At 41.1% G+C, this 25121-nt stretch overlaps 1 pseudogene; it reads left to right on the top strand.

The window, feature by feature from the left end:
* Positions 1–22696: 22696 nt before the first annotated feature.
* Positions 22697–24654, top strand: LOC121103414 (annotated as a pseudogene).
* The last annotated feature ends 467 nt before the right edge of the window (positions 24655–25121 follow it).

Here is a 25121-nt window from a genome sequence, read left to right on the forward strand (position 1 = left end):
TAGATCCATCATGTTTTTGCAAACGGCTAGAGCTCATTCTTTTTTATGGCTGAGTAATATTCCAGTGTGTGTGTGTGCGCGCGCGCACGTGTGCGCACGTACATGGATTCTACTTCTGGTGTTCTGTATAAAACACACACCACACACACACACACACACACACACACACACACCACATCTTTATCCATTCATCTATCAATGAACATTTGGGCTGCTTCCATAATTTGGTTATGGTAAATACTGCTGCAATAAACTTAGGGGCACATAGATCCCTTCGACCTAGTGTTTTGCACTCTTTGGATAAATACCCAGTAGTGCCATTACTGGATCATATGATCCTTCTATTTTTAATTTTTTGAGGACCCTCCATACTTCCACAGTGGCTGCACCAGTTTTCATTCCAACAGTGCACGAAGGTTCCTTTTTCTCTACATCCTCGCCAACCCTTGTCATTTCTTATGTTTTGGGAGCTAGCCATTCTGACAGGTATGAGGTGATAGCTCATTGTGCTTTTGATTGGCATGTCCCTGATGATGAGTGATGTTGTGCATCTTTTCATGTGTCTGTTGGTCATCTGCATGTCTTCTTTGAAGAAATGTCTGTTCATGTCTTCTGCCCATTTTCTAATTGGATAAAGGGTTAGTATCCAACTAACATCCCCCCCCCACAAACTACCTTTTACAATAGCAACCCTATATATGAAGTACTTAGGTATAAATATATCAAATATATACAGGATCTGTTTGTGGAAAACCACAAACAATGACGTAGAACTCAAAGAAAATCTAAGTAAAAGGAGAGATATTTCATACACATGGATTGGAAAACTTGCACTTGTTAAAATTTCAATTCTTCCCAGACTTATCTATAGAAACAACAGAATGCCCATAAAAACTGCAGGAAGCTCTCTGAAGATACTGACATACTGACATAAAACCCATATTGAAAACCAAAAGCTCTAGAATAGATAACACAATTCTGAAAAAGAAGAACAAAGGTCCAGGACTCTTATTACCTGATTTCAAGACTTATTATAAAGCTGTAGTAATTAAGACAGTGTGGTATTGGCAAAGAACAGACACAGAGTTCAGTGCATTGGAACAGCAAACCTGTAACAGACCTGCACAAATATGACTCAGTTGAACTTGACAGAGGTACAAGCACAATTTGATGGAGAAACACTAGTCTTTTCAATAAATGGTGCCGGAACAATTTGGAGTCCAAGGTCAAAAAAGTTGAACCTAGCCCCAGACCTGACACTTTCACACAAATTAACTCGAAATGGACCAAGGGCCTATATTTAAAATTCAAAATATAAAGCATCTGGAAGGAAACATACGAAAAAATCAACATGACTTTGTGTTTGCTGTTGAGCTTTTATACAGAACACCAGAAGTAGCATCCACGAAAAAGAAAAAAAAAAGAAAGCTGAGTTGGACTCTATTAAAACAAACAAACAAACAAAACACACACACAAAAAAACCAACTTGCACTCTTCAAGAGAGGCTGTTAAGAAATGAAAGGCAAGCCAGAGACTGGAAGAAAAATATTTGCTAAAACTCATGTCTGATAAAGGACTCGTATCCAAATATACAAACAACTGATATAACTCAACAACTAATAAACAAATAACTCAATTACAAATGGGCAAAAGATCTGAACAGACACCTCACCAATTAAAATATACAAATGGCAAGGGAGCATATGAAAAGATGATCAAGATCATTTGGCACTTGGGAAATGCAAATTAAAGTAATAATGAGAACACTACACATTATTCAGATGGCTAATATCCAAAAAACTGACAAAACCAACTGCTGGTGAGCATGCAGAGCAACAGGAGCAGTCATTCATTTAAGGTTGGAGCTCTAAATCATACAGCAACTTTAGAAGACAGTTTGATAGGTCCTTACCAAAGCCAAACAGAGTCTTACAGTAATAGGAGCCAATAATCATACTATTAAGTATTTGCCCAACTGATTTAAAAACTTACCTCCTGTCAAATAAAAATCAGCCTCCAGAACTAATCCAGAATTAGTAAGGAGAACACTATTTAAAGGATCGTGCTAAGGAAAAGGGGTGGGGAGAGGCACTATTATAACACAGAGAATACTCTGACCAGAAGATCAGCAAGCATCCCAAGAGTTCGGCCAAAAGGCCCTTTCCTTTACAGAGAGGACCCAGAGAACCTAGGGTGGAGGAATGGAACGAAAGGGTGGTGTGAGCAGACAGTGAATCAAGGAATCCTTCACCCTGAAGCCAGCCTACTCTCAGAAGGGGCTGTGCGCGGGCTCTGCCTGCCGGTGGGTCAAAGTTCAAAAACCCTGGGAAAGGACAGAACCTTAAGCAGAGTCTGTTTGACAAGTGTTTTGCTCCAGGTGTTCAGTAAACACAAGTAGTTCAGCTAATCGTTTATGAGTTGAGGAATGGGAGTTTGGAGGGACCGTGTCTGGTTTTGCCACAGCAAACAAGGGGGCACCTGTGACTCTTGCCTGAGTCACATGGGGAAGGAAGACTCCTTGCAGTAAGCAGTTTCCTGGAACACAAACCGGGGAGATCTCTTAGCCTTCATTGTTTTCCAGGATCACAGGGCAGCAGCAAAGTCCAACATTGTCAGTCCGCACAGAATCCTACACACCAATGTCTATAGCACTTTTATTCATAATTGCAAAGCAGGGAGCAACCAAGGTGTGTGGATCAATAGGTGAATGAATAAATGATCTTGGTCCTGGGGTAGCCCGGTGAAGGGTATTAAGGACGGCACATGTTGTAATGAGCACTGGGTGTTATATGCAAATGATGAATCATTGAGCACTACATCAAAACAAAAAATGATCTTGGTGCATCCATACGATGGAATAGTATTTGGCAAAACAAAGGAATGATCTTTCAAGCCATTGAGAGACACGGATGAAGCCTAAATTCCTATTGATAACTGAAAGAAGCCAGTCTCAAATGGCTGTGTGTGTGTGTGTGTGTGTGTGTGTGCGCGCGCATGTGTGTATTCTCTGTGTGATCCAATTACAAGAAATTGTGGAAAAGGCAAAACTAGAGATCGTGAAGCAGTCAGTGCTTGGCAGGAGTTGTGGGAGGGGAACTTGAATAGGTAAAGGAGCTTTGAAACTACTGTAAGATGTGTGTTATGGACTGAACGTTTGTGCCCCCAGCCTTCAGAAGTCACATGTGAGTTCTAACCTCCAGTGTGATGGTATTTGGAGGTGGCCATTAACTAGGTTTGGATGAGAGTATGGCCCTCATGATGAGAGTAGTAGTGTCTTTGTAAGAAAAGGAAATGCCCAAAGCTCGCTCTCACTCTGTCAAGTGAGGACACAACTAGAAGGAGGCCATCTTCAAGCCANNCTCATGGAGAACACTCTGGTGTTCTGGTATCCTGATCTTTGCCTTCTCAGCGTCCAGAACTGTGGGAGATAAATATCTGTTGTTTGAGCCACCGAGTGTAGGGTATTGTGCTATAGGAACCTGAGCAGACTAAGACTGTGTAATGTTTGATTGGTGTTTACAGGACACTATGCAGCTGTCACAATCCATAGAGACTTAAAGCACACAGAATGAAATTTAACGTATCCCAAATTTTAGAAAGAATTCAGGAATAGCAGAATGGAATGCAGAATGTGACAAAAACTTCTAACCATATTTCGAATGCATGAAAAAAAAAAGCTCACTGAAGTCTGTGAGGGAAACAGTGTTAACCTAAGCACATGTTAAAATGACGAAATGACAACTGACATCCTTAGAGAAAATATTTTCAAACCACACATCTTACTGGAATTTACAAAAACTCTAAACTCGACAACAACAACAGCATCTTAAGAATAAAATACTTACAAATAAACTTGACCAACGAGGTGAAAGTTTTATACACTGAAAACTACAAAAAACTGGGGGGGGGGCTCCTGGGGGGCTCAGTCGGAGAAGCATCTGCCTTTGGCTCAGGTCATGGTCCCGGGGTCCTGGGGTCCAGCCCCTCGTCAGGCTCCTTGCTCAGCGGGGAGTCTGCTTCTCCCTCTGCCTCTCCCCGGCACCCAGCCTCTGTGTGCACTCTCTCTCTCTCTCTCTCTCTCTCTCTCTCACTCACTCACTCTTCCTCAAATAAATAAAAATAAAATCTTAAAAAAAAGTAAACTACAAAAAAATGCTGAAAGAAATTTTAAAAGGACATAAATTAACGGAAAGATATACCATGTTCATTTGTTGAAAGACTTAATACTGTTAAGATGTCAGTAGTACCCAAAGCGTTCTACAGATTTAATGCAATACCTGTCAGATTTACCAATGACATTTTTGCAGCTATAGAAAAATCCATCTTACAATTCATATGGACTCTCAAGGGACACCAAACAGTTTGGAAAAGAATGAACAAAGGTGGAGGATTCACACTTCCTAATTTCAAAACTTACTACAAAGGTACAGTAATCGAAAGAGTGTGGCTCTGGCATAAAGACAGACACACAGACCAATGGAATAGAAGAGTCATAAATAATCCTTTGTGCATGTGGTCAGTTGATTTTGAACAAGGGTGCCAAGGTCATTCCATAGGAAAAGGATACTCTCCTCAACAAATGGTGTTGGAAAACCTGAAAGTCCACATGCAAAAGAATAAAGGTCGGCCACGAAGGTAGGCCATGTGGTGTATACATACAGTGGGATACTTTTCAGCCTTAAGAAAGAAGCAACTTCTGCAATATGTGACAATATGCATGAACCTTGAGGGTAGTATGCTAAGTAAAATAAGCCAGACCAAAAGAAGACAAGTACTGCATGATTCCACTTATATGAGGTATCTAAGATAGTTAAATTCATAAAATCAAATTGGAATGGTAATTAACAGGGACTTGGGGAAGGGAAAATAGGCAGTTATTAATCCACAGGCATAAAGTTTCAGTTAAGTAAAATGAATAAACTGTAGAGATCTTCCATACAACATTGAACCTAAAGTCACCAATACCATACAGTCAAATTTTGTTAAGAGGCTGGATCCCATGTTAAGTGTTCTTACCACAATTAAAGTTTTTGTCTGAAACTTGCACTTCATTAAACAGTCTTGCTTGTATCAGCAATAATTGCTGAAGAAGCATTTATTCAGCACTACTGTGTTCTAGGCACTATGGATTTCAAAATCCAGTCCCCGAGAACAGAAAAGATGGCAGAGGAGTAGGGGACCCCTTCTTCAGCTGGTCCCCTGAATCAAGCTGGATATCTACCAGACCATCCTGAACACCCACGAGATCAGCCTGAGATGCAGGAAGATACAAACAAACATCTCCAGCGCTGAGTATTGAGGTACGAAGTGGGGAGCCGTGAATCTGCGCAGAGTTAACGGAAGATAAGCTGAAGGGGGAGGGAGCCCCTGCACTCCGGAGCCGGGAAGCAGTAGCCACCTGCACTGGAGAGCTGGCCAGACCCAGGGACCGGCAATCGCTAGAGAGCAGACTGAGACCATGAGCCCAGGAACACGTGTGCGACCAGCCTGAAAACCAGAGCTCCGGAGAGCTCACTGGAACCGGACTAAAACCGGGAGATCGGGAGCGTGCGCGCCTCCAAACTGAAAACCGGAGACCCGGAGCGCACACTCGAACTAGACTGTAACGGAGAGCTCGGGAGCACGTGCACGACCAGACTGAAAACCGGAGCTCCGGAGCGCTCACTGGAAACGGACTCACACCGGGAGCTCGGGAGCACGCGTGCAACCAGATGGAAAACTGACGCTCCGGGGCGTGCGCAAACCACACCGAAACAGGGAGCTCGGGAGCCCAGGCAGGAACTGAGGGCGGCTGGTGGTGTTAGAAGCACAAAGGACAGAGACGTGCCAGCCCTGGAAACGAGGGCGGGGAGAGTGGCTGTGGGGCGCACATGCCAGGAAGCTGCGGGGATTTTAGCAACACCGACGGAAAGAGAGTTAGAGTTGCCAGGAGAGCTCAGTGGAGAGAGCACTGCGATCTCTCTGTTCTGAGACAGAGGCTAGGATACGGCCACAGCAGCTCTGACTCTCAGAAGAGGCACAGAAAACCGCCAGGGACAGCCACTAGAGAACAAAAGCCCGGAAATACCGGCTCACATTGTGCCCATCCCCATCCCCCCTCACAGGGGATGGGGTGACTCTACCCAAACAGTGTTGCCTGAGTATCAGTGCGGCAGGCCCCTCCCTCAGAAGGCAGGCTGAAAAAAAATCAAGAAGCCCACATCCCTAAGGTCCCTATAAAACAAGTGCACACTGCCTGGGTCCTGGTCAATAATTTGGGCTCTGGGCATCCTCGCAACCTCTCCTCATCAGAATGACGAGGAGGAGAAACCCTCAGCAAAGAAAGGAGACAGAGACTGTGGCCTCTGCCACAGAAATGATGGATATGGATATAACCAAATTGTCAGAAATGGAGTTCAGAGTAACAATGGTCAATATGATGTGTAGGCTTGAAAAAAATATTAACAAAAATATTAACGAGAATATAGAATCTCTAAGGACGGAAATGTGGCAGAAATTTAAAATGCTATGAATCAAATGCAGTCTAAACTAGACGCTCTGATGGCCAGGGTAAATGAGGCAGAAGAACAAATTACTGAATTGGAAGATGGGATGGGAGAAGAGAAAGTTAAAACGGAAACTTGGCTCAAAAAAATCCAATCACGAGAATGTAGATTACGGGAGATTACTGACTCAATGAAACGTTCCAATGTCAGAATCATCGGCATCCCCGAGGGGGTGGAGAAAGAGAGAGGTCTAGAAGAGATATTTGAACAAATTGTAGCCGAGAACTTCCCTACTCTGGCAAAGGAAACAAGCATTCGTGTCCAAGGGGCAGAGAGGACCCCTCCCAAGATCAAGGAGAACAGGCCTACACCACGAACGTCATCGTGCAATTGGCAAATATGAGAGCCAAGGATACAGTACTGAAAGCGGCCAGGGGGAAGAAAATCCTTACGTAGAGAGGGAAAAATATCAGAATAACGTCAGACCTGTCTACAGAGACCTGGCAGGCCAGGAAGGGTTGGCAGGGTATTGTCACAGCTCTATGTGAGAAGATCATGCAGCCAAGGATCCCTTAGCCAGCAAGGCTGTCATTCAGAATTGATGGAGAGATAAGGACCTTCTGGGATCGGCAGAAACTGAAGGAATTTGTAACCACCAAACCAGCCCTACAGGAGATATTAAGGGGGGTTCTATAAACGTAAAAAGGCCCCAAGAGTGATACAGAACAGAAATTTACAATCTATAGAAATGAAGACTTCACAGGCAACATGACATCATTAAAATCATCTCTCTCAATCATCACTCTCAATGTGAATGGCCTACATGCTCCCATAATATACCACAGGGTTACAGATTGGATAAAAAGACATGACCCATCCATTTGCTGCCTACGAGAGACTCATTTTGAACCTAAAGATACATCCAGACTGAAAGTGAAGGGATGGAAAACCATTTTTCATGCCAATGGAACTCAAAAGAAAGCTGGGGTAGCAATTCTCATATCAGACAGATTAGATTTTAAACTAAAGACTGTAGTTAGAGATACAGAAGGACAATATATTATTCTTAAAGGATATATCCAAGAAGTGGATATGACAATTATAAATATCTATGCCCCCAACAGGGGAGCAGCAAGATACACAAGCCAACTCTTAACCAGAATAAAGAGACATATAGATAAAAATACGCTAATAGTAGGGGACCTCAACACTCCACTATCAGCAATAGACAGATCACCTAAGCAGAAAATCAACAAAGAAACAAGAGCTTTGAATGACATACTGGACCAGATGGACCTCATAGATATATATAGAACACTACACCCCAGAACAAAAGAATACTCATTCTTTTCGAATGCACATGGAACGTTCTCCAGAATAGACCATATACTGGGTCACAAAACAGGTCTCAACCGATACCAAAAGATTGAAATTATTCCCTGCATATTCTCAGACCACAATGCTTTGAAACTGGAACTCAATCACAAGGAAAAATTTGGAAGAAACTCAAACACTTGGAGACTAAAAACCATCCTGCTCAGGAATGACTCGATAAACCAGGAAATCAAAAATCAAATTAAACAATTTATGGAGACAAATGAGAATGAAAACACAATGGTCCAAAACCTATGGGAAACTGCAAAGGCAGTCCTAAGGGGGAAATACATAGCCATCCAAGCCTCACTCAAAACAATAGAAAAATCTAACATGCAGTTTTTATATTCTCACCTCAAGAAGCGGGAACAGCAACAGAGGGACAGGCCTAATCCACCCCACGCACGAGAAGGCAGGTGATCAAGATTAGAGCAGCGATCAATGAATTAGAAACAGGAGCACATGAGCAGATCAACAGAACTAGAAGCTGGTTCTTTGAAAGAATAAATAGGATCGATAAGCCACTGGCCAGAGTTATTCAAAAAATAGAAAAGGACCCAAATTAATAAAATTATGAATGAAGGGAGAGATCACAGCCCGAACACCAATGAAATAGGAAGGGTACTTAGAAACTTTTATCAGCACCGCAGCTTTATGCCAACAAATTAAGCAACCTGGAAGAAATGGATGCTTTCCTGGGGAAACCTATAAACTACCAAGACTGAAACAGGAAGAAGCGATTATTTAAACAGACCGATTAATTATAAAGAGATTGAGGCAGTGATCAGAAACCTCCCCCAAAAACAAGAGTCAGGGCCTGATGGATTTCCTGAGGGGATTCTACCAAACATTCAAAAAGAAGAAATAATACCTATTCTCCTGAAGCTGTTTGAAATAGAAGCAGAAGGAAAACTACCAAACTCATTCTATGAGGCCAGTACCTTGATCCCCAAACCAGGCAAAGACCCCATCAAAGAGGAGAATTACAGACGAGCACATCCCTGAGGAATATGGATGCCAAGAATTCTCAACAAGATCTAGCTAATAGGATCCAACAGTACATTAAAAGTTATCCATCATGACCAAGTGGGATTCATCCCTGGAGTTACAAGCGTGGTTCAACATTCGCAAATCGATCAGTGTGATAGATCACATCAACAGAAAAGAGTCACCGAACCATATGATCCTCTCAATTGATGCAGAAAAAGCATTTGGCTTAATACAGCATCCTTTCTGGTCGGACCCTTCAGAGTGTAGGGATAGAGAGTGCATTCCTCCAATTTTACTTAAAACCATCTATGAAAAGCCTACAGCGAATATCATTCTCAACGGGGAAAAGCTGAAAGCCTTTCCCTGAAGATCAGGAACACGACAAGGATGTCCACTCTCACCATTATTATTCAACATGGTACTAGAAGTCCTTGCCACAGCAATCAGACAACAAAAAGGGATAAAAGGCACCCAAATCAGCAAAGAAGAAGTCAAACTGTCTCTCTTCGCAGATGACACGATACTCTATATGGAAAACCCAAAAGACTCCACCCCCAAATTACTAGAACTTATAGAGCAAGTCAGTAATGTGGCGGGATACAAAAATCAATGCTCAGAACGGTGCATTTCTAGACACGAACAGTGAGACTGAAGAAAGAGAAATTAGGGAATCCATTCCATTTACGATAGCACCAAAAATCATACGTTATCTCGGAATTAACTTAACCAGAGACATAAAGGATCTATATTCTAGAAACTACAAATCACTCTTGAAAAACATTGAAGACACAAAAAGATGTATTCCATGCTCATGGATCGGAAGAATAACCATAGTGAAAATGTCTATGCTACCCAGAGCAATCTACACTTTCAATGCCATCCCGATCAAAATACCAATGACATTTTTCAAAGAACTGGAACAAACAGCCCTTAAATTTGTGTGGAGCCAGAAAGGCCCGAATCGCCAAGGGGTGTTGAATAGGAAAACAAAGCTGGGGGCATCACGTTGCCAGTTGAAGCTATACTACAAAGGTGTGCTCACAAAGACAGCATGGTACTGGCACAAAAGCAGACACACATAGACCAATGGAACCAAATAGAGAACTAAGGAAATGGACCCTGGCTCTTTGGGCAACTAATCTTTGACAAAGCAGGAAAAAACATCCAGTGGAAAAAAGACAGTCTCTTCAATAAATGGTGCTGGAAAGTGGACAGCTATATGCAGAGAAAAAGAATGAAACGTGGCCACTCTCTCACACCACTTTACAAAGCTAAACTCCAAATGGATGAAAGACTTCGATGTGAGACAGGGAATCATGAAAATCCTAGAAAGGAGAACATAGGCTGCAACCTCTTTGACATTGGCCACAGCAACTTTTTCATGGCGCTACCTCAAAAGAGCAAGAGAAACAAAAGATAAAAGAACTTGTGGGACTTTATCAAGATAAAAATCTTCTGCACAGCCAAGGAAACGATCAAAAAAAAAACTAAGAGAAGCAAAGCCCGGAATGGGAGAAGATATTTGCAAATGACACTTTACAGATAAAGGCTGGTATCCAAGATCTACAAAGAAACTTCTCAAACTCAATACATGAGAAACAAATAATCAAATCAAAAAATGGGCAGAAGATATGAACAGACACTTTTCCAATGAAGACATAAAAATTGCTAAGAGACACATGAAAAAATGTCCAAAATCATTAGCCACCAGGGGGAAGTCAAATCAAAACCACATTGAGATGCACATCGCCAGTTAGAATGGCAAAAAATGACAAGGCAGGAAACAACCAATGTTGGAGAGGATGTGGAGAAAGGGGATCCCTCTTACACTGTTGGTGGGAATGCAAGGATTGGTACAGCCACTTTGGAAAACAGTGTGGAGGTCCCTTAGAAAGTTAAAAATTGAGCTACCCTATGATCCAGCAATTGCAGTACTGGGTGTTACCCCAAAGATACAGATGTGAGTGAAGGGCCATATGCACCCCAATGATCCATACTTCAGTAATGTCCACAATAGCTAAACTGTGGGAAGGAGCTGAGATGCCCATCAACAGGCGAATGGATTAAGATGATGTGATCCATATATACAATGGAATATTACTCAGCCATCAGAAAGGGATGACCACCCAACATTTGCAGCAACATGGATGGGACTGGAGGAGTATGCTAAGTGAAATAAATTGAAGCAGAAAGACAATTATCATATGGTTTCACTCATTTATGGAACATAAGAAATTGCAGGGAAGATCGGTAGCAGAATGAAGGGAAGAATGAAGGGAGTAAACAGAAGGAGATGAACCTACGAGAGACTATGGACTCACAGGAAACAAACTGAGGGCTTCAGAGGGGGAGGGGAGGGGTGGGGACTGGGATAGGCCAGTGATGGGTATTAAGGAGGACATATTGCATGGAGCACTGGGTGTAATACGCAAATGTGAATCTGGAACACTACATCCAAAAAACTAAGGATATACTGCATGGTGACTAACATAACATAATAAAAAATTATTATATAAAAAACAAAAACAAAAACAAAATCAGCCCCTCCAAGGAGCTCAGAGATGGAAGAGATAGCTGAGTAAACAGATTATTCAAAGAGAACACTGAGAGCTTGAGGATACCAGCAACTATAACACTCTGAGCACTAGGAAAGCACAGAGATGGAGCATTTAACCCAGCCAAAGCTAGCTACAGAAGGCTTCTTGAGCAGATGGCTTCACAGACATATGGAAAGATAAATAGAAATTAGTACAGTGAAGATCATTTCAGAAGTATAGGGAAGAGAACACATTTTTTTAAGTGCCCAGAAATGAGAGACAGTATGATGCTTTCAGACAACTGGGATATTCCGTATGATTCATGGAGCATAGGGCGCAAAGTTTGGGAAGGATAGGGTTGAAGACAGAAAAGGCTGAAATCATAGGAAGGGACTATATCCTAGAGGACTTCTAGTCATGCTAAGATGTTTGGGCCATCCTGACAGCAATGGGAATCATGGACTATTATGGAGCAGGAGTGCTTTTTGTCTAGTTCTGTGATGATAAAAAATGATTTAATATTCATTTCTTCCATTTTTTAAGGTGTTCCCGCCAATGTGTGAATTTTGTGGTTGTGGAGACGAAGAATTTGGGATATCATACTTTGTTCTGCTTGAACATCTACTATGTTGCCATGCATTATATCAGAACATAACATATACAGGAACTTACCTAATCTTCCCGGCGTTGATAAAGGTGCTGTTATTCTGTTTGACGAATCAAGGACACTGACGGCTCAGAGAGGTCAGCAGATGTATCCACAGTTTTGGGGTGGTAGCAGGGTGCAGTGCGTCATGGAGGCCATCATTCCAGGTGATGTGCTCAGTCTTTCCTTAAACCTTTTGTTTGCCTCTGCTATCTTCTAGTTAGCCACAACTCTTGTACTCACAAGAGGCAATTTGGTGGAAGCCATGGGAAATAGGGTTGAGGGATATTTTGCTATAAGATAATAGCAGTGACACCAATTCAGAAAATAGTGGCTACAAACCTGGGCTGCAGGGGTGGTTTAATACCTACTACCAAATCAATCAACATGATACACCACACTAATAAAGAAAGGATAAAAGAACCACATGATAGATGCAGGAAAATCATTTGACAAAGTACAGCATCGCTTTCTTGATAAAAACCACTCAACAAAGTACGGGATAGAAAGAACATACCTTGGGATGCCTGGGTGGCTCAGTCAGTTAAGTGTCTGCCTTCGGCTCAGGTCATGACCCCAGGGTCCTGGGATCGAGTCGCATCAGGCTCCCTGCTCAGCAGGGAACTGGCTTCTCCCCCTGCCTCCTGCTCTCCTGCTTGTGCTCCTCTCTTTCTCTCAAGTCACACACACACACACACACACACACACACACACACACACACACAGGTGAATAAAATTTAAAAAGAAAAAGAAAGAACATACCTCAACATCATAAAGATCATATACAAAAAGACCCACAGCTAATATCATCCTCAATGGGGACAAACTGAGAACTTTCCCCTAAGGTCAGGAACCGACAGGGATGTCTGATCTCACCACTGTTGTTCAACATAGTACTGAAAGTCCTACGCCTCAGCAATCAGACAACAAAAAGAAATGAAAGCATCAGAATTGACAAGGAAGAGTCAAACTATCAGTCTTCACCGATGACGCATGATACTCCTAACGTAGACACGTGATATGATGATGAGCACTGGGTGTTCTATGCCACTGATGAACTATTGAACACTACATCTGGGAAACTAATGATGTACTATATGTTGCCTAATTGAATTTAAACAAAAAACAGAGTCTCCTCAAAAGAAAGAAAAAGAAAAAGAAAGAAAACCCAAAAAGCCTCCAACAACACATGCAAGCATGGATACAGGAATTCAGCAAAGTTGCAGGATATAAAATCAATACACAGAAGTCAGTTGCATTTCTATACACCAACAGTGAAGCAGCAAAAAGAGAGAAATCAAGGAATCGATCCATTTACAATTGCACCAAAACCCATAAGATACCTAGGGTTATCCTAGGTAACTATAATTACTAACCAATGAGGTAAAAGATCTGTACTCTGAGAACTATAGAACACTTATGAAAGAAATTGAAAAAGACACAAAGAAATGGAAAAACATTCCATGCTCAGGGATCATAAACGGATATTGTTAAAACATCTATGCTACCCAAAGCAATCTACACATTCAATGCAATACCTAATAGAATAACACCCAGCACTTTCAGAGCCAGAACAATCAATGCTAAAAATTGTATGGAGCTAGAAAAAGACCCGAAATAGCCAAAGGAATGTTGAAAAAGAAAACCAAAGCTGGGGGCATCACAATGTCTGACCTCGAGCTCTATTACAAGCTGTAGTCATCAAGACAGTATGGTACTGGCACGGAAACAGACACATAGATCAATGGAACAGAATATATAGACAGAAATGGACCCTGGCACCATGGCCAACTAATCTTCCACAAAGCAGGGAAGGAATATCCAATGGAAAAAACACAGTCTCTTCAACAAATGGTGTTGGAAAACTGGACAGCGACGTGCAGAAGAAAGAAACTGGACCACTTTCTTACAACCATTCACAAAAAACAACAATAACAACAAAAAACCTCAAAATGGATGAAAGACTCAATTGTGGCTGAGACAGGGAAGCCATCAAAATCCTAGAGGAGAACACAGGCAGCAACCTCCTCGACCTCAGCCGCGCCAACTTCTTGCAGACACGTCTCCGGAGGCAAAGGGAAACAAAAGCAAAAATGAACATCGAGAACTTCATCAGGATAAAAAGCTTCTGCATAGCACAGCCCGAAGAAACAATCAACAAAACTAAAAGCGGACTACTGAATGGGAGAAGATATTTGTACATGACATATTGGATAAAGGGCTAGTGTCCAAAACCGATAAGGAAGTTATCAAACTCAATGTCCAAAAAATTTTAAAAATCCAGTTAAGAAATGGGCAGAACATATGAACAGACATTTCTCCAAAAGACACGGGCATTTCTCCAAATGGCTAACAGACATGTGAAAAAATGCTCAATATCCACTTGTCATAAAGAAGGAAAATACAAATCAAAACCACAATGAGATACCACCTCACACCAGTCAAGAATGGCTAACGTATTAACAACTCAGGAAATGAAAGATGTTGGCCACAATGCAGAAGAAGGCGGAACCGTCTTGTACTGCTGGTGGGGATACAAGCTGAAGTGCAACCACTCTGGAAAACAGTGTGGAGGTTCCTCAAAAAGTTAAAAATATAACTGCCCTATGACCCAGTAATTTCATTACTAGGTATTATTTAGCCAAAAGGTACAAAAATATGAGTGAGAGTCCTAGGGGCACATGCACCCCCAATGCGGATAGTGATGCTAAACAATAGCCAAAACATGGAAAGAGCCTAGAGATGTCCATCAACTGATGAATGGATGAAGAACATGTGATACACACACACACACACACACACACACACACACACTCACACTGGAATATTACTCAGCCATCAAAAAGGATGAAATCTTGCCATTTGCAACAGTGTGGATGGAACTTCTAAGAATATCATGCTTGCTAAGCAAAAATACGTCAGTCACAGAAAAGAAAAATACCATGCGATTTCACTTATATGTGGAATTTAAGAAACAAAACAGATGAACATAAGGGAAGGGAAGGAAAAATAAGATAAAAAAAACAGAGAGAGGGAGGCCAGCATAAGCAACTCTAACTATACGGAATAAACTGAGGGTTGCTGGAGGGGAGGTGGGTGGGGGGATGGGGTAAATGGGTGATGGGCACTTGTTGTAACGAGCATTGGGTGTTATATGCAGGTGATGAATCACTTTCATAAATTCTACTCCTGAAGTAATACTACACTATATGTTAACTTGAACATAAATAAAATCTTGAAAAGAAAAAAATAAATAGTGGCTTCAAATCCCAGTTGTGTTGCTTAGTCACTGTGTCATCTTAGGGCAGTTACTTCACCTCTCTGAACCTCAGTTGTCCCTTTTTTAAAGTGCAAAACAAATTTACACAAACTTACTTCTGCAAAGCAAACACAAAAAATTTACGTAAAAGAATCTACTGTAGTGGGCGCCTGGGTGGCACAAGCGGTTAGCGTCTGCCTTCCAGCTCAGGGGGCGTGATCCGGCATTATGGGATCGAGCCCCACATCAGGCTCCTCCGCTATGAGCCTGCTTCTTCCCTCTCCACTCCCCTGCTTGTGTTCCCTCTGCTGGCTGTCTCTATCTCTGTAGAATAAATAAATAAATCTTTAAAAAAAAAAAAAAAAAGAATCTACTGTAGTGCCTGGCATGCAATAAGCCCTCAAGAAATGATAGCACTTATTATTACAATACCAACTGTGTCATATGGGGGAAATAGCCCTCTTTGAGCCTCAATTTTCTCATTTTCTGAAAATCCAGTGTAATTCATGTGTGTCTTATTAGCACAGTGCTGGGGGACACAGTAGGCATTCAGTAAAACAAATGGCTACCAGTGTAGTATGGTACCATCACCATAGCCCTTGGTGACAGTCAAAATTGTATTCAAATGCTGGCTTCAGAAACACTCGAGAAAGTTATTCAACCTCTTGGAACCTCAGTATTCTTATTGGCCAAATGGAGATAGTATTCACTCAGTTTGCCCAAAGAGGCAGAGTTGTAGAGGCTGCAGATAATCTATGTCAATCGCCTGGCACATGGGAGATACTCAATACACAGGAAGGTTGAATCAGAATTGCAGAGCCCTGAATCCCAGTCTTACAAGCTGCTATAAAGCCTACGTGTGGATACATTCTCTTTTCTTGAGGGAGAATGAGATGCTTGAAATCACTAACAATTGAGAGCTAGAATCAGTTTCACAGCTATGAAAATTTATTCTAAGGAGAGAGACTCGTAGTAGAGAATATGATGACGGGTGTGATTTATTACGTGCCTACTGTGTGCCAAGTACTCTCTATATAGTAATTCTAATTTATCCCTCGATCCTGCCAGACAGTCATTACCATCACCATTTTTACAGTTAAGGGCATTGTAAAGCTCAGAAGAACATTAAGGTCCACAGAGCTAGAAAGCTTGTAGTATATCTGACAGCATAAGCCCAGGCTCTTTCAACTGTACAAAGATGTCTATAAAAAGTGAGAGCACTCCACAATAAAGATAAAGAAAACAGGCTGTGCTGGTTCTAATGGAACCGATGGCAAGCACAAATCGAACAAGTGAGATAATTAATGTAATTTATGGCACCTCTAGTATGTGCCACACATTATACAAGAAATTTTCATATGCAGAATCTTTGCTAACCTTCCCAATGTTGATAGGTGTTGTTATTCCTGTTTGACAGATGAGGAAACTGTGCTCAGAGAGTCAGCAGATGTACCCATGGTTTTCAGTGGTGGTAAGTGGAAGTATGTGATGGAGAGCCATGCTGCTGCCTCAATTACCTTTGGGACAATCAAAATGGCATTGGAATTGTTAACAAATCTATAAAAATCAGCATATTAGAATTTTACAGTCTATTATGGGCCTGGCTCAGCTTCGGGTTATCTGAAACCTAATAAACCTGTAAATGAGACTCAAGTTTTGTCTCCATTTGTCTACACTTGAGCACTAAATAATGGTTACTCTTTTTAGTCTTTTCTTCATTATGATCAGTGTTAGTTTAAGTACTGTGTTTTGTCTAATTCCACCCACAGCAACATGCTTCTAGAGACCAAAATTTGCTTAACCCACAAAACCTGGGTTCTGATTGGAACCTATTCCGTAATCTCTATTTACAGAGATTTTTCCATTGTGGATTTTCTGATGTCCCACAAGATGAGATTTCCAACTGAAGGCCTTTCCACACTCATTGCATTCATGGGAGTTCTCTTCACTGTGGTCGAAGATGGTGAATAGGTGAGATATCTGCACAAAGAGCTTTATCACATGTGGTTGCATCATAGGACTTTTCCCCATTATGGAATTCTGGTCATTAAGAGCAGATCTCCACCTTAATCTTTTTTTTTCCACATGGGCTACACAAATAGGGCTTTACACCACTACAAATTCTGTTTTGTTCAATAAAGGTATGAACTCTGGCCAAAAGCTTTTCCATATTCTTCGCTCATATGGTATTTCTACTATGACTTTCTGATGCTACTTGAATAAGATGTGAGCTCCAAATAAATGCTATTCCACAGACTACACCCCACAAGGATTTCCTCACTCTGAATTTCCTATTAAGAATGGCTGACTGAAGGCTTTCTCATATTCATTACACTATAAGGTTTTCCTTGTATGTGGCGACTCTGGCGTCTAACAAGATGTGAACTATTGCTGAAAGTTTACCATTCATTGCATTCGGAAGGTTTCTCTGTATTCAGACCCTCTGTGTCTTCTATACTCTGCATTGGGCTCAAAACTAGGATTATATGAATCATAAAATGGGGCTTTTTATCACAAATAGGATCTTCCTCTGATGACACAGAGTTTGCCCTCACATCAGAGCTCCTGTCACATTCAAGCAATTCATAGTTCATCTCCCTTGTGGGAGAAGCAATCCCATCGGCCATCATTCTGAAACTGTAATCTCTGGAAGAATAGGCCTGATCTTTCCCACGCTGGAGATTTCCCTGGGATATCTCTGAACTGACTCACTTCTTCAAGGCAAAGCCCTGAAGAGAGGGTCCATGAAATCTGGCCAACAAATCCACTTGGGTTTAGCTTCTTCAAGGTACTTTTTGGTTATTTTTAAAGGATTTTTATTTATTTATTTGAGAGAGTGAGAGCGAGAGAGATCACAGAGAGCGAGGGAGAAAGACTCACCGCCGAGGGGAGAGCCATACGGGGCTCGACCCCAGGACCTGAGATCATGACCTGAGCTGAAGGCAGACACTTAACCTACTGAGCCACCCGGCAGGCCCAGGTACTTTTTGGTTAAAGAAAGATTCTATTGTGTGTCCATTGGGGTTTGTCAACTGAAAAGATAAAAATAAAATTAAAAAGTATCAACTGTTTTTATGTTGACAATAAATCAATTGCCAGTCTGGAAATTACGGAAGGGATTTACTAATTCAAACAAATACACATTTATATCATATTAAAGGACAGGGCAGAGCAAGTTGAAAAGCAGGATTCCACACCCCTGCCACCACACTGGCGTGTGGGTGTGCATGCCTGCCTGTCCACTTAAGCACACTAACGGCGTCTTGCGTGCACCATGGCGCACACACACACACACACACACACACACTAGATACGTTGTTTTAAAATTCATGGGGATAGGCTGGTGATGGGTAGTAAGGAGGGCATGTATTGCATGAATTGCACTGATTGTTATACGCAACCAATGAATCATCGAACTTTACATCAAAAACCAGGGATGTACTGTATGGTGACTAATTATAATATAATAAAAAACATTAAAAAAATAAAATAAAAATTCCCCAAATACTATCATATATTTTACAGTGAGCCGGGAAGAAGGATTCCATTTCATAAATCAGGAATCAGACTAAAAACAAGAATAAAGGTCCACACTCACAGCAGCTAGTAATAACAAATCTTGGAACAGATATCACATTTGACAACTGTTACTTTTTCTAACATGCACACCAATTTGTATTTGAATTTGTATAGAACTTTCTACTATATCCCTATAACACTTGGAAAACTATGTAGAAGATTTGAAGCCGTGAGGAATTTTTTTTTTTGAGAGGGAGAAGACAAAGCAAGGTATCTGGATTTCTGCAATGCAGCAAGAATAAAGTAAAACTGAATCCTACTCCTTCTTGAGAGTGCATTCCAGCCTGTTAGAGAGAGAAGGGAGTTAATACTTTTGGGTGAAAAGAAATGATGGAGCCTGGGCGAGTGTCCTGTACAGTCAGAGAACAGAATTTTCCTGGGTAAGCTTATAGCCTTACAGTCTTGGTTTTAGAAAAGACTTGAGACGAACATCTCCAGATCATGCATAGTATGTTTCCTCTTAGACATCTCAAACTATGTATTGAAGTTAACCCAAAAGCTTTTGCCATCTGATGCATCTAAGTTACTCTGAGTCTCAGAGTCAGACGGTATGAGAGGAAGGAGGAAATAATAAATGGAGTTGGTATGGATCAGTCAGGGTCACAGCAGGGAGCTCTAGATAACACTCAAATTGGGTAATTTCAGGAGAGTTTAATAAAAGACTAATGAGGTGTGGGCAGGGGGTATAAGAAAAACAAAAAGGATAATCGGCACTCCAGGCTAGTAACTGAAGGGTGATTTAGCAACTCAGGGAGCCCAAAGGAGTGAGGGGAAAGAACTTTTAATATATATCCCAAGCTCAAGAGCTAAGTATTAGAGGGACACTATACAGAGGCACCTCATTTGAGGAGCGGCCGGCAGAGGACGAGCCTACAGGAGGGCTCAGTGGCATAAATGTGCAACACCACTCTCCTACCACCTTTGACCTGACAGGGCACTGGACAAGCTCAGTCAGAAGCCAGAAGGCTAAGTCAACTCCTGGGGCAAACAGCAAGGTGCAGAAGATTTGGAAATGGATCTGGAGAAGCAAATGAAAGACATACAACGGAGGGATGTTTAGATGAATTTGGGTAAATTTACTAAATCTCCTCCATTAAGAATTGGACCATATAACTGTGTGATTTAACCTTTTTCTGCATCTCCAAAATAAATCAGTAATCTGCTTCTGAACCTTTGACAACATTAAAACAAGATTCTCAGAGTAGAGCTTAAATAAAAGTTAGGGAGAGGAAGTAGGAACTGGGGAAAACATTCCATTTATTATGAGTGAGACAATATAAATATTGTATTAAGAAATAAGTCAAAGCAGAGAAATACCAATTATCATGTGAAGTTTTTCTCTCATCTTTGGAACAGAACTGTGAGGAAAGATCGAGTGAGGGGGAAGAAAGGGATAAAGAAAGGGGGTAATCAGAAGGGGGAATGAAGCATGAGAGACTACATGGACTCTAGAAACAAACTGAGGGCTTCAGAGGGGAGGTGGGTGGGGGATTGGGATAGGCCGGCGATGGGTATTAGGAGGCATATGCATAGGGCACTGGGTGTTATACGACCAACTATAATGAATCGCCGAACTTTACATCAAAAACCAAGGGATGTACTGCATGGTGACTAACATAACATAATAAAAATTAAAAAAAAAAAGAAATAAATTTGACAAGAAAAGCAGAATACAGTATGAAGAAAACCCAAAAAACCAAAATCTCTTGGAAGAATAAGAAAACAAAAATCTGGCGACAATTAGAAGAATAAACTATGTTCTTGGATGAGGAAATTTCATTAATATCATAAAATTAGAATATAATTAATTTCAATACTAACTAGAATGCACAGGATTTCTTAATTGGGAATTATATAAAATAATCTAAAGTTTATTTGGGTAGTAAGGAGGGCACATATTGCATGGTACTGGGTGTTATACACAACTAATGAATCATGAGCGCCCCGCCGAAAACCGAGGATACTTACTGTGGTGACTAACATAATATAATAAAAAATCATTATAAGAAAAATAAGTAAAAATAAAAAAGCAAAAATAAATAAAGTTTTATTTGGAAAAATAAATGACCAAGAGTAGGCAAGGTTATTATGAAAAGGAATAGTGAGAGGACTGCAAAGTGGATACCAATATGCTATAATGCCAATATAATTACGTATATGTATATATAACTTAACATAAAATGAAGGTGGTGATTAAATTCCACGTATAATTGACTGTTAATAACATTGAACTGCCATCGTATACTTACACGTACACTACAGTACATCACAGAATCCAGATGAATTCGAGTTAAATATAGGAACAAAAGAATACAAATGTTGCAAGAAAAGCTAGGAAGCTAGATGACACAATATAGGAGTCAGAGAAATCATCTCTGAAGGTTAAAAAAAAATTAAAGACTGACATTTGACTATATACAGAAATGAAAATTTTGAATGACAAAAGATAGCATTAATAGACCAACAACCAACAAATCAGGAAATATATTTTTAATAAAGATGACAAGGGGTTTACTATCCAAACCATATAGAAAGTAGTAGTCTGACAAACTGACTAGAAAAAGACCATAACCTGAAAAATGGGAAAAGGATAAGAATCAGGAATTCACAGGTAGCCAATCTAAATTGCCAATAAATTAATAAATATGGGCAGAGGAGCTAAAATTCTATGGTAGTGAGATAAATGCAAATTAGAGAAAATAATGAGATTATTGGATTACATACATGGTGTTAAACATTGAGAGTTAAAATTCTAATTACCAGTAAGGATGCAGGAAGAGGTTATTCATACATTGGTGGGAAAAATCTCATGTCTTAAGACTTTTGGAACTTAAGGGCCAAAACAGCAAAACCATGTATTAAAACTACACACACACACACACACACACACACCCCTTGTACTTAGTAATCCAACTCCTAGATCTCTATAATATATAAGCACAATATATATAAGGACTCTCTATAAATACAAACACAAGTATATAAAGTCATACATGTGAGGGATGTTTATGAAGTAGTACTGGAAACAAGTCAAAGGCTCATCAAAACAAGAAAGGTAAATAAACTATAATATACCTACACCACAAAGAAATAGCAGGAGATCGTTAGGAGAAGGAAGGGAGAAAGAATGAAGGAGGGTAAACAGAAGAATGAACCACGAGAGACTATGGACTCTGGGAAACAAGCAGGGCTTCAGAGGGGGAGGGGGTGGGGGGATTGGGATAGGCCAGTGATGGGTATTAAGCTTGGGGCACGTATTGCATGGAGCACTGGGTGTTATCATGGAACAATGAATCATGGAACACTACATCAGAAACTAATGATGTACTTACTGTATGGTGACTAACATAACATAATAAAAAAATTAAAAAAACACAATGAATTAGAACTATACAAGGATTAGCTTGGAGACATTTACAGAAGGTTATCATTACATATAACATACAAGATATGGAAAAGTAGGATTAATAAGGATACCATTTGGTAGCAACGACAAAATCTACGTATGTGTTTATATACGCATGCATGTGTATATCTATTGTAATGGATTATAGAATGCAGAAAAATGTGAAGGATACATACTAGACTGTTAAAAAAAATGGGTTAATGAGGGCTTCTTTTTTAGAAAGGAAGGAGGTGGAAATTCAAGCCCAAAGTAGGGAAAATAGTAGACTGCACTAAAAAAGGGGGGCATTTATATATACCCACATTATGTTGTCATGTGTGAATATGTGGTTAAATTACAAATAATTAAAAAAATTAAAAGCAAGAAATATGACAGCATGATTCCAAAATAAAATGTTCAGCAATCTTGGCAATTAAGGTATGATTCTGCACATTAAAGCTCAGTCGATGCATCGGAGCGCCCGCGCCGAGCCGGGGGATGTACTGTATGGTGACTAACATAATATAATAAAAAATCATTAAAAAAAAAAGCAGGCATAAATGATCGGTAAACAAATGGGCAGGGCTCTGTTCCAATAAAACTGTTACAAACAAAAAAAAAACAAAACAAAACAAAAGAAAACCTCAGTAGATGGGGTGCCTAGGTGGCTCAATCGGTTAAGCATCTGACTCTCGGTTTCGGCTCAGGTTCATGATTTCATAGGTCCTAGCATTCGAGCCCCACATTGGAGGCTCTGTGCTCAGTGGGGACTCAGCAGAAACTCTCTCTCTCTTTCTCCTCTGCCCCTCAGCCCCCCACCCCCACCCCGGCTCTCGTATTGTGCATGTGCTCTCTCTCAAATAAATAAATCTTCATTAAAAACTCAATAGATGGAACAGAACACTTTCTAACTCATTCTATGAGGCCAGCATTACCCTATTACCAAATTAGATAAAGACACTACAAGAATGGAAAATTACAGACCGATATATCTCCTGACATAGATGCAAAAATATTCAACAAATTTTTACCAAATAAAATCCAACGATGTATGAAAAGAATTATATACCACAGCCAAGTGGGATTTCACTCAGGTATGTAAATCTGTGGTTCAACATGCAAAAACCAATTAATTAACCCATCCATCAACATATGATCAAAGGTCATGTCGTTCAATGCATAAAAAACATTTGACAAAAATGCAAAAGCAATTCATTATAAAAGTCTCAGCAAAGTAGGAATATTGGGGAAATTCCTCCAGCTCAATAAAGAACATCTATAAAAATGTACATAAAACATCACACTTGTTGGTGATTAACTAGGAATGCTTTTCTGCTAACATCGGGAACAAGGAAAGGATATCCCTTCTCATCAATCCTATTCAACAGCAACGTCCTAGCTAATGTAAAGAAGACAACACAAGGCAAGAAAAGGGATACAGACTGGGGCACTTCTGGTGTCCTTTCTCCTATGACCCACATGTGAAAGGTGCAATCTCTAAAATGGGTGAGGTGAGGCAGACCGGCACCCCTTCTTGCCTCTGGGGCTGGCCACCGACTTCATGATCAGATAATGGCCCAGAACTTGAAAGACACAGGATGGTGGCCCTCAGGCCCAGGGACACGAGAAGCAAGGTGCTAAAGTTGCTGCTGGGGAGATCGCACCATGGCCACCACAGCATCCATGAGTCTGTCTCACCATAGAAAGTGGGCACGAGCCATTTTCTTTGTCGGATGAGGGCCTTCACTTCAGAATCCGGTTCCAGTACCCCATCATCTACTAGGACATTCAGGCCAGACCCTAAAAATTTCCTCTCCTACAGGCACCAAAGACCTGCAGATGCTGTCTCAACCTTGAGTAGAACCTCCAGCATGTACCAGTGCCTAGGGCTAGACTAGGAGGAATGAGAGGACTGCCATCAACTGTCAAGGAGGTGCTCAAGGATGGCGTGGCCAAGTTCAACACCTCGCCAGCTGATTACACAGCAGGCCAAAGGAATATCATGATCGTGGGGAGCTGACACAGAGGCCAAGGAATTCAGCCATATCCTGGATGATGTAGTCATCCCACAGGGCTGAGCTTTAGCTGAGAAGTACACAGCTGCTCGGAAGCCAAACAAGAGCTCATCAGGAAGTCAGGGAGGCCAGGTTTAGGTGGAAAAGCAAGCAGGAATAGCAGCAGAGGCTGTGTAGGCTGAAAGGTGAGGCTGAGGCCACCACGATCTTGGAGAAGCCCTGACTGAGAATCTGGCTATCAAACTGGGCAAGATCCAGGCAGCCAGAACATCTCAAGACAACTGGCACACATCACAGAACTGTATCTCACTGCTGAAAACCTTGTGCTCAATGTACAGGATGAGATTTTCACTTTGAAAACTGACTTGGCCTGTCAAGGGTAGAAATGAGCCTAGTGATGGAGAACTCCCCACCCCCAGAGAAAAATTGAATCTGCTTTTCCCCTGGTTTTTGGAGCCAGTGTGGGGTCAACAGACCCCATCCTGCCCTAGTACCATGTCATAGTCCCCTCTGTGTCTGTTCTCCCGCCCTTCCTGGATGGGCTGGGAGCTGGCCAATTTTCAAGGAAAGCGACTTTCCTCTTCCGTGTTGGCCAGGGGGTGTTGGAGGGCCAGTATGATTTCTGGTGATTTCGTACAGTACTGGTTCCTCCCTTCAGGTTGGGGGTAATAACCACCATCCCAGGAATTCTCAATAAAAGAAATAATAAAGGTATAAGGATTGGGAAGGAAGAAATAAAACTGTCATTGTTTGCAGATGACATGACTGTTGTCTGTGTAGAAAATTCCAAAGGGTTCTGCCCCAAAGATAGCAATGTGGAAGATCCTGAACTTACCTCCTTCATGGACAT

This window comes from Ursus maritimus (genome assembly GCF_017311325.1).
Source record: "Ursus maritimus isolate PB19 chromosome X unlocalized genomic scaffold, ASM1731132v1 scaffold_X1, whole genome shotgun sequence".
In the NCBI taxonomy this organism is placed as follows: domain Eukaryota; kingdom Metazoa; phylum Chordata; class Mammalia; order Carnivora; family Ursidae; genus Ursus; species Ursus maritimus.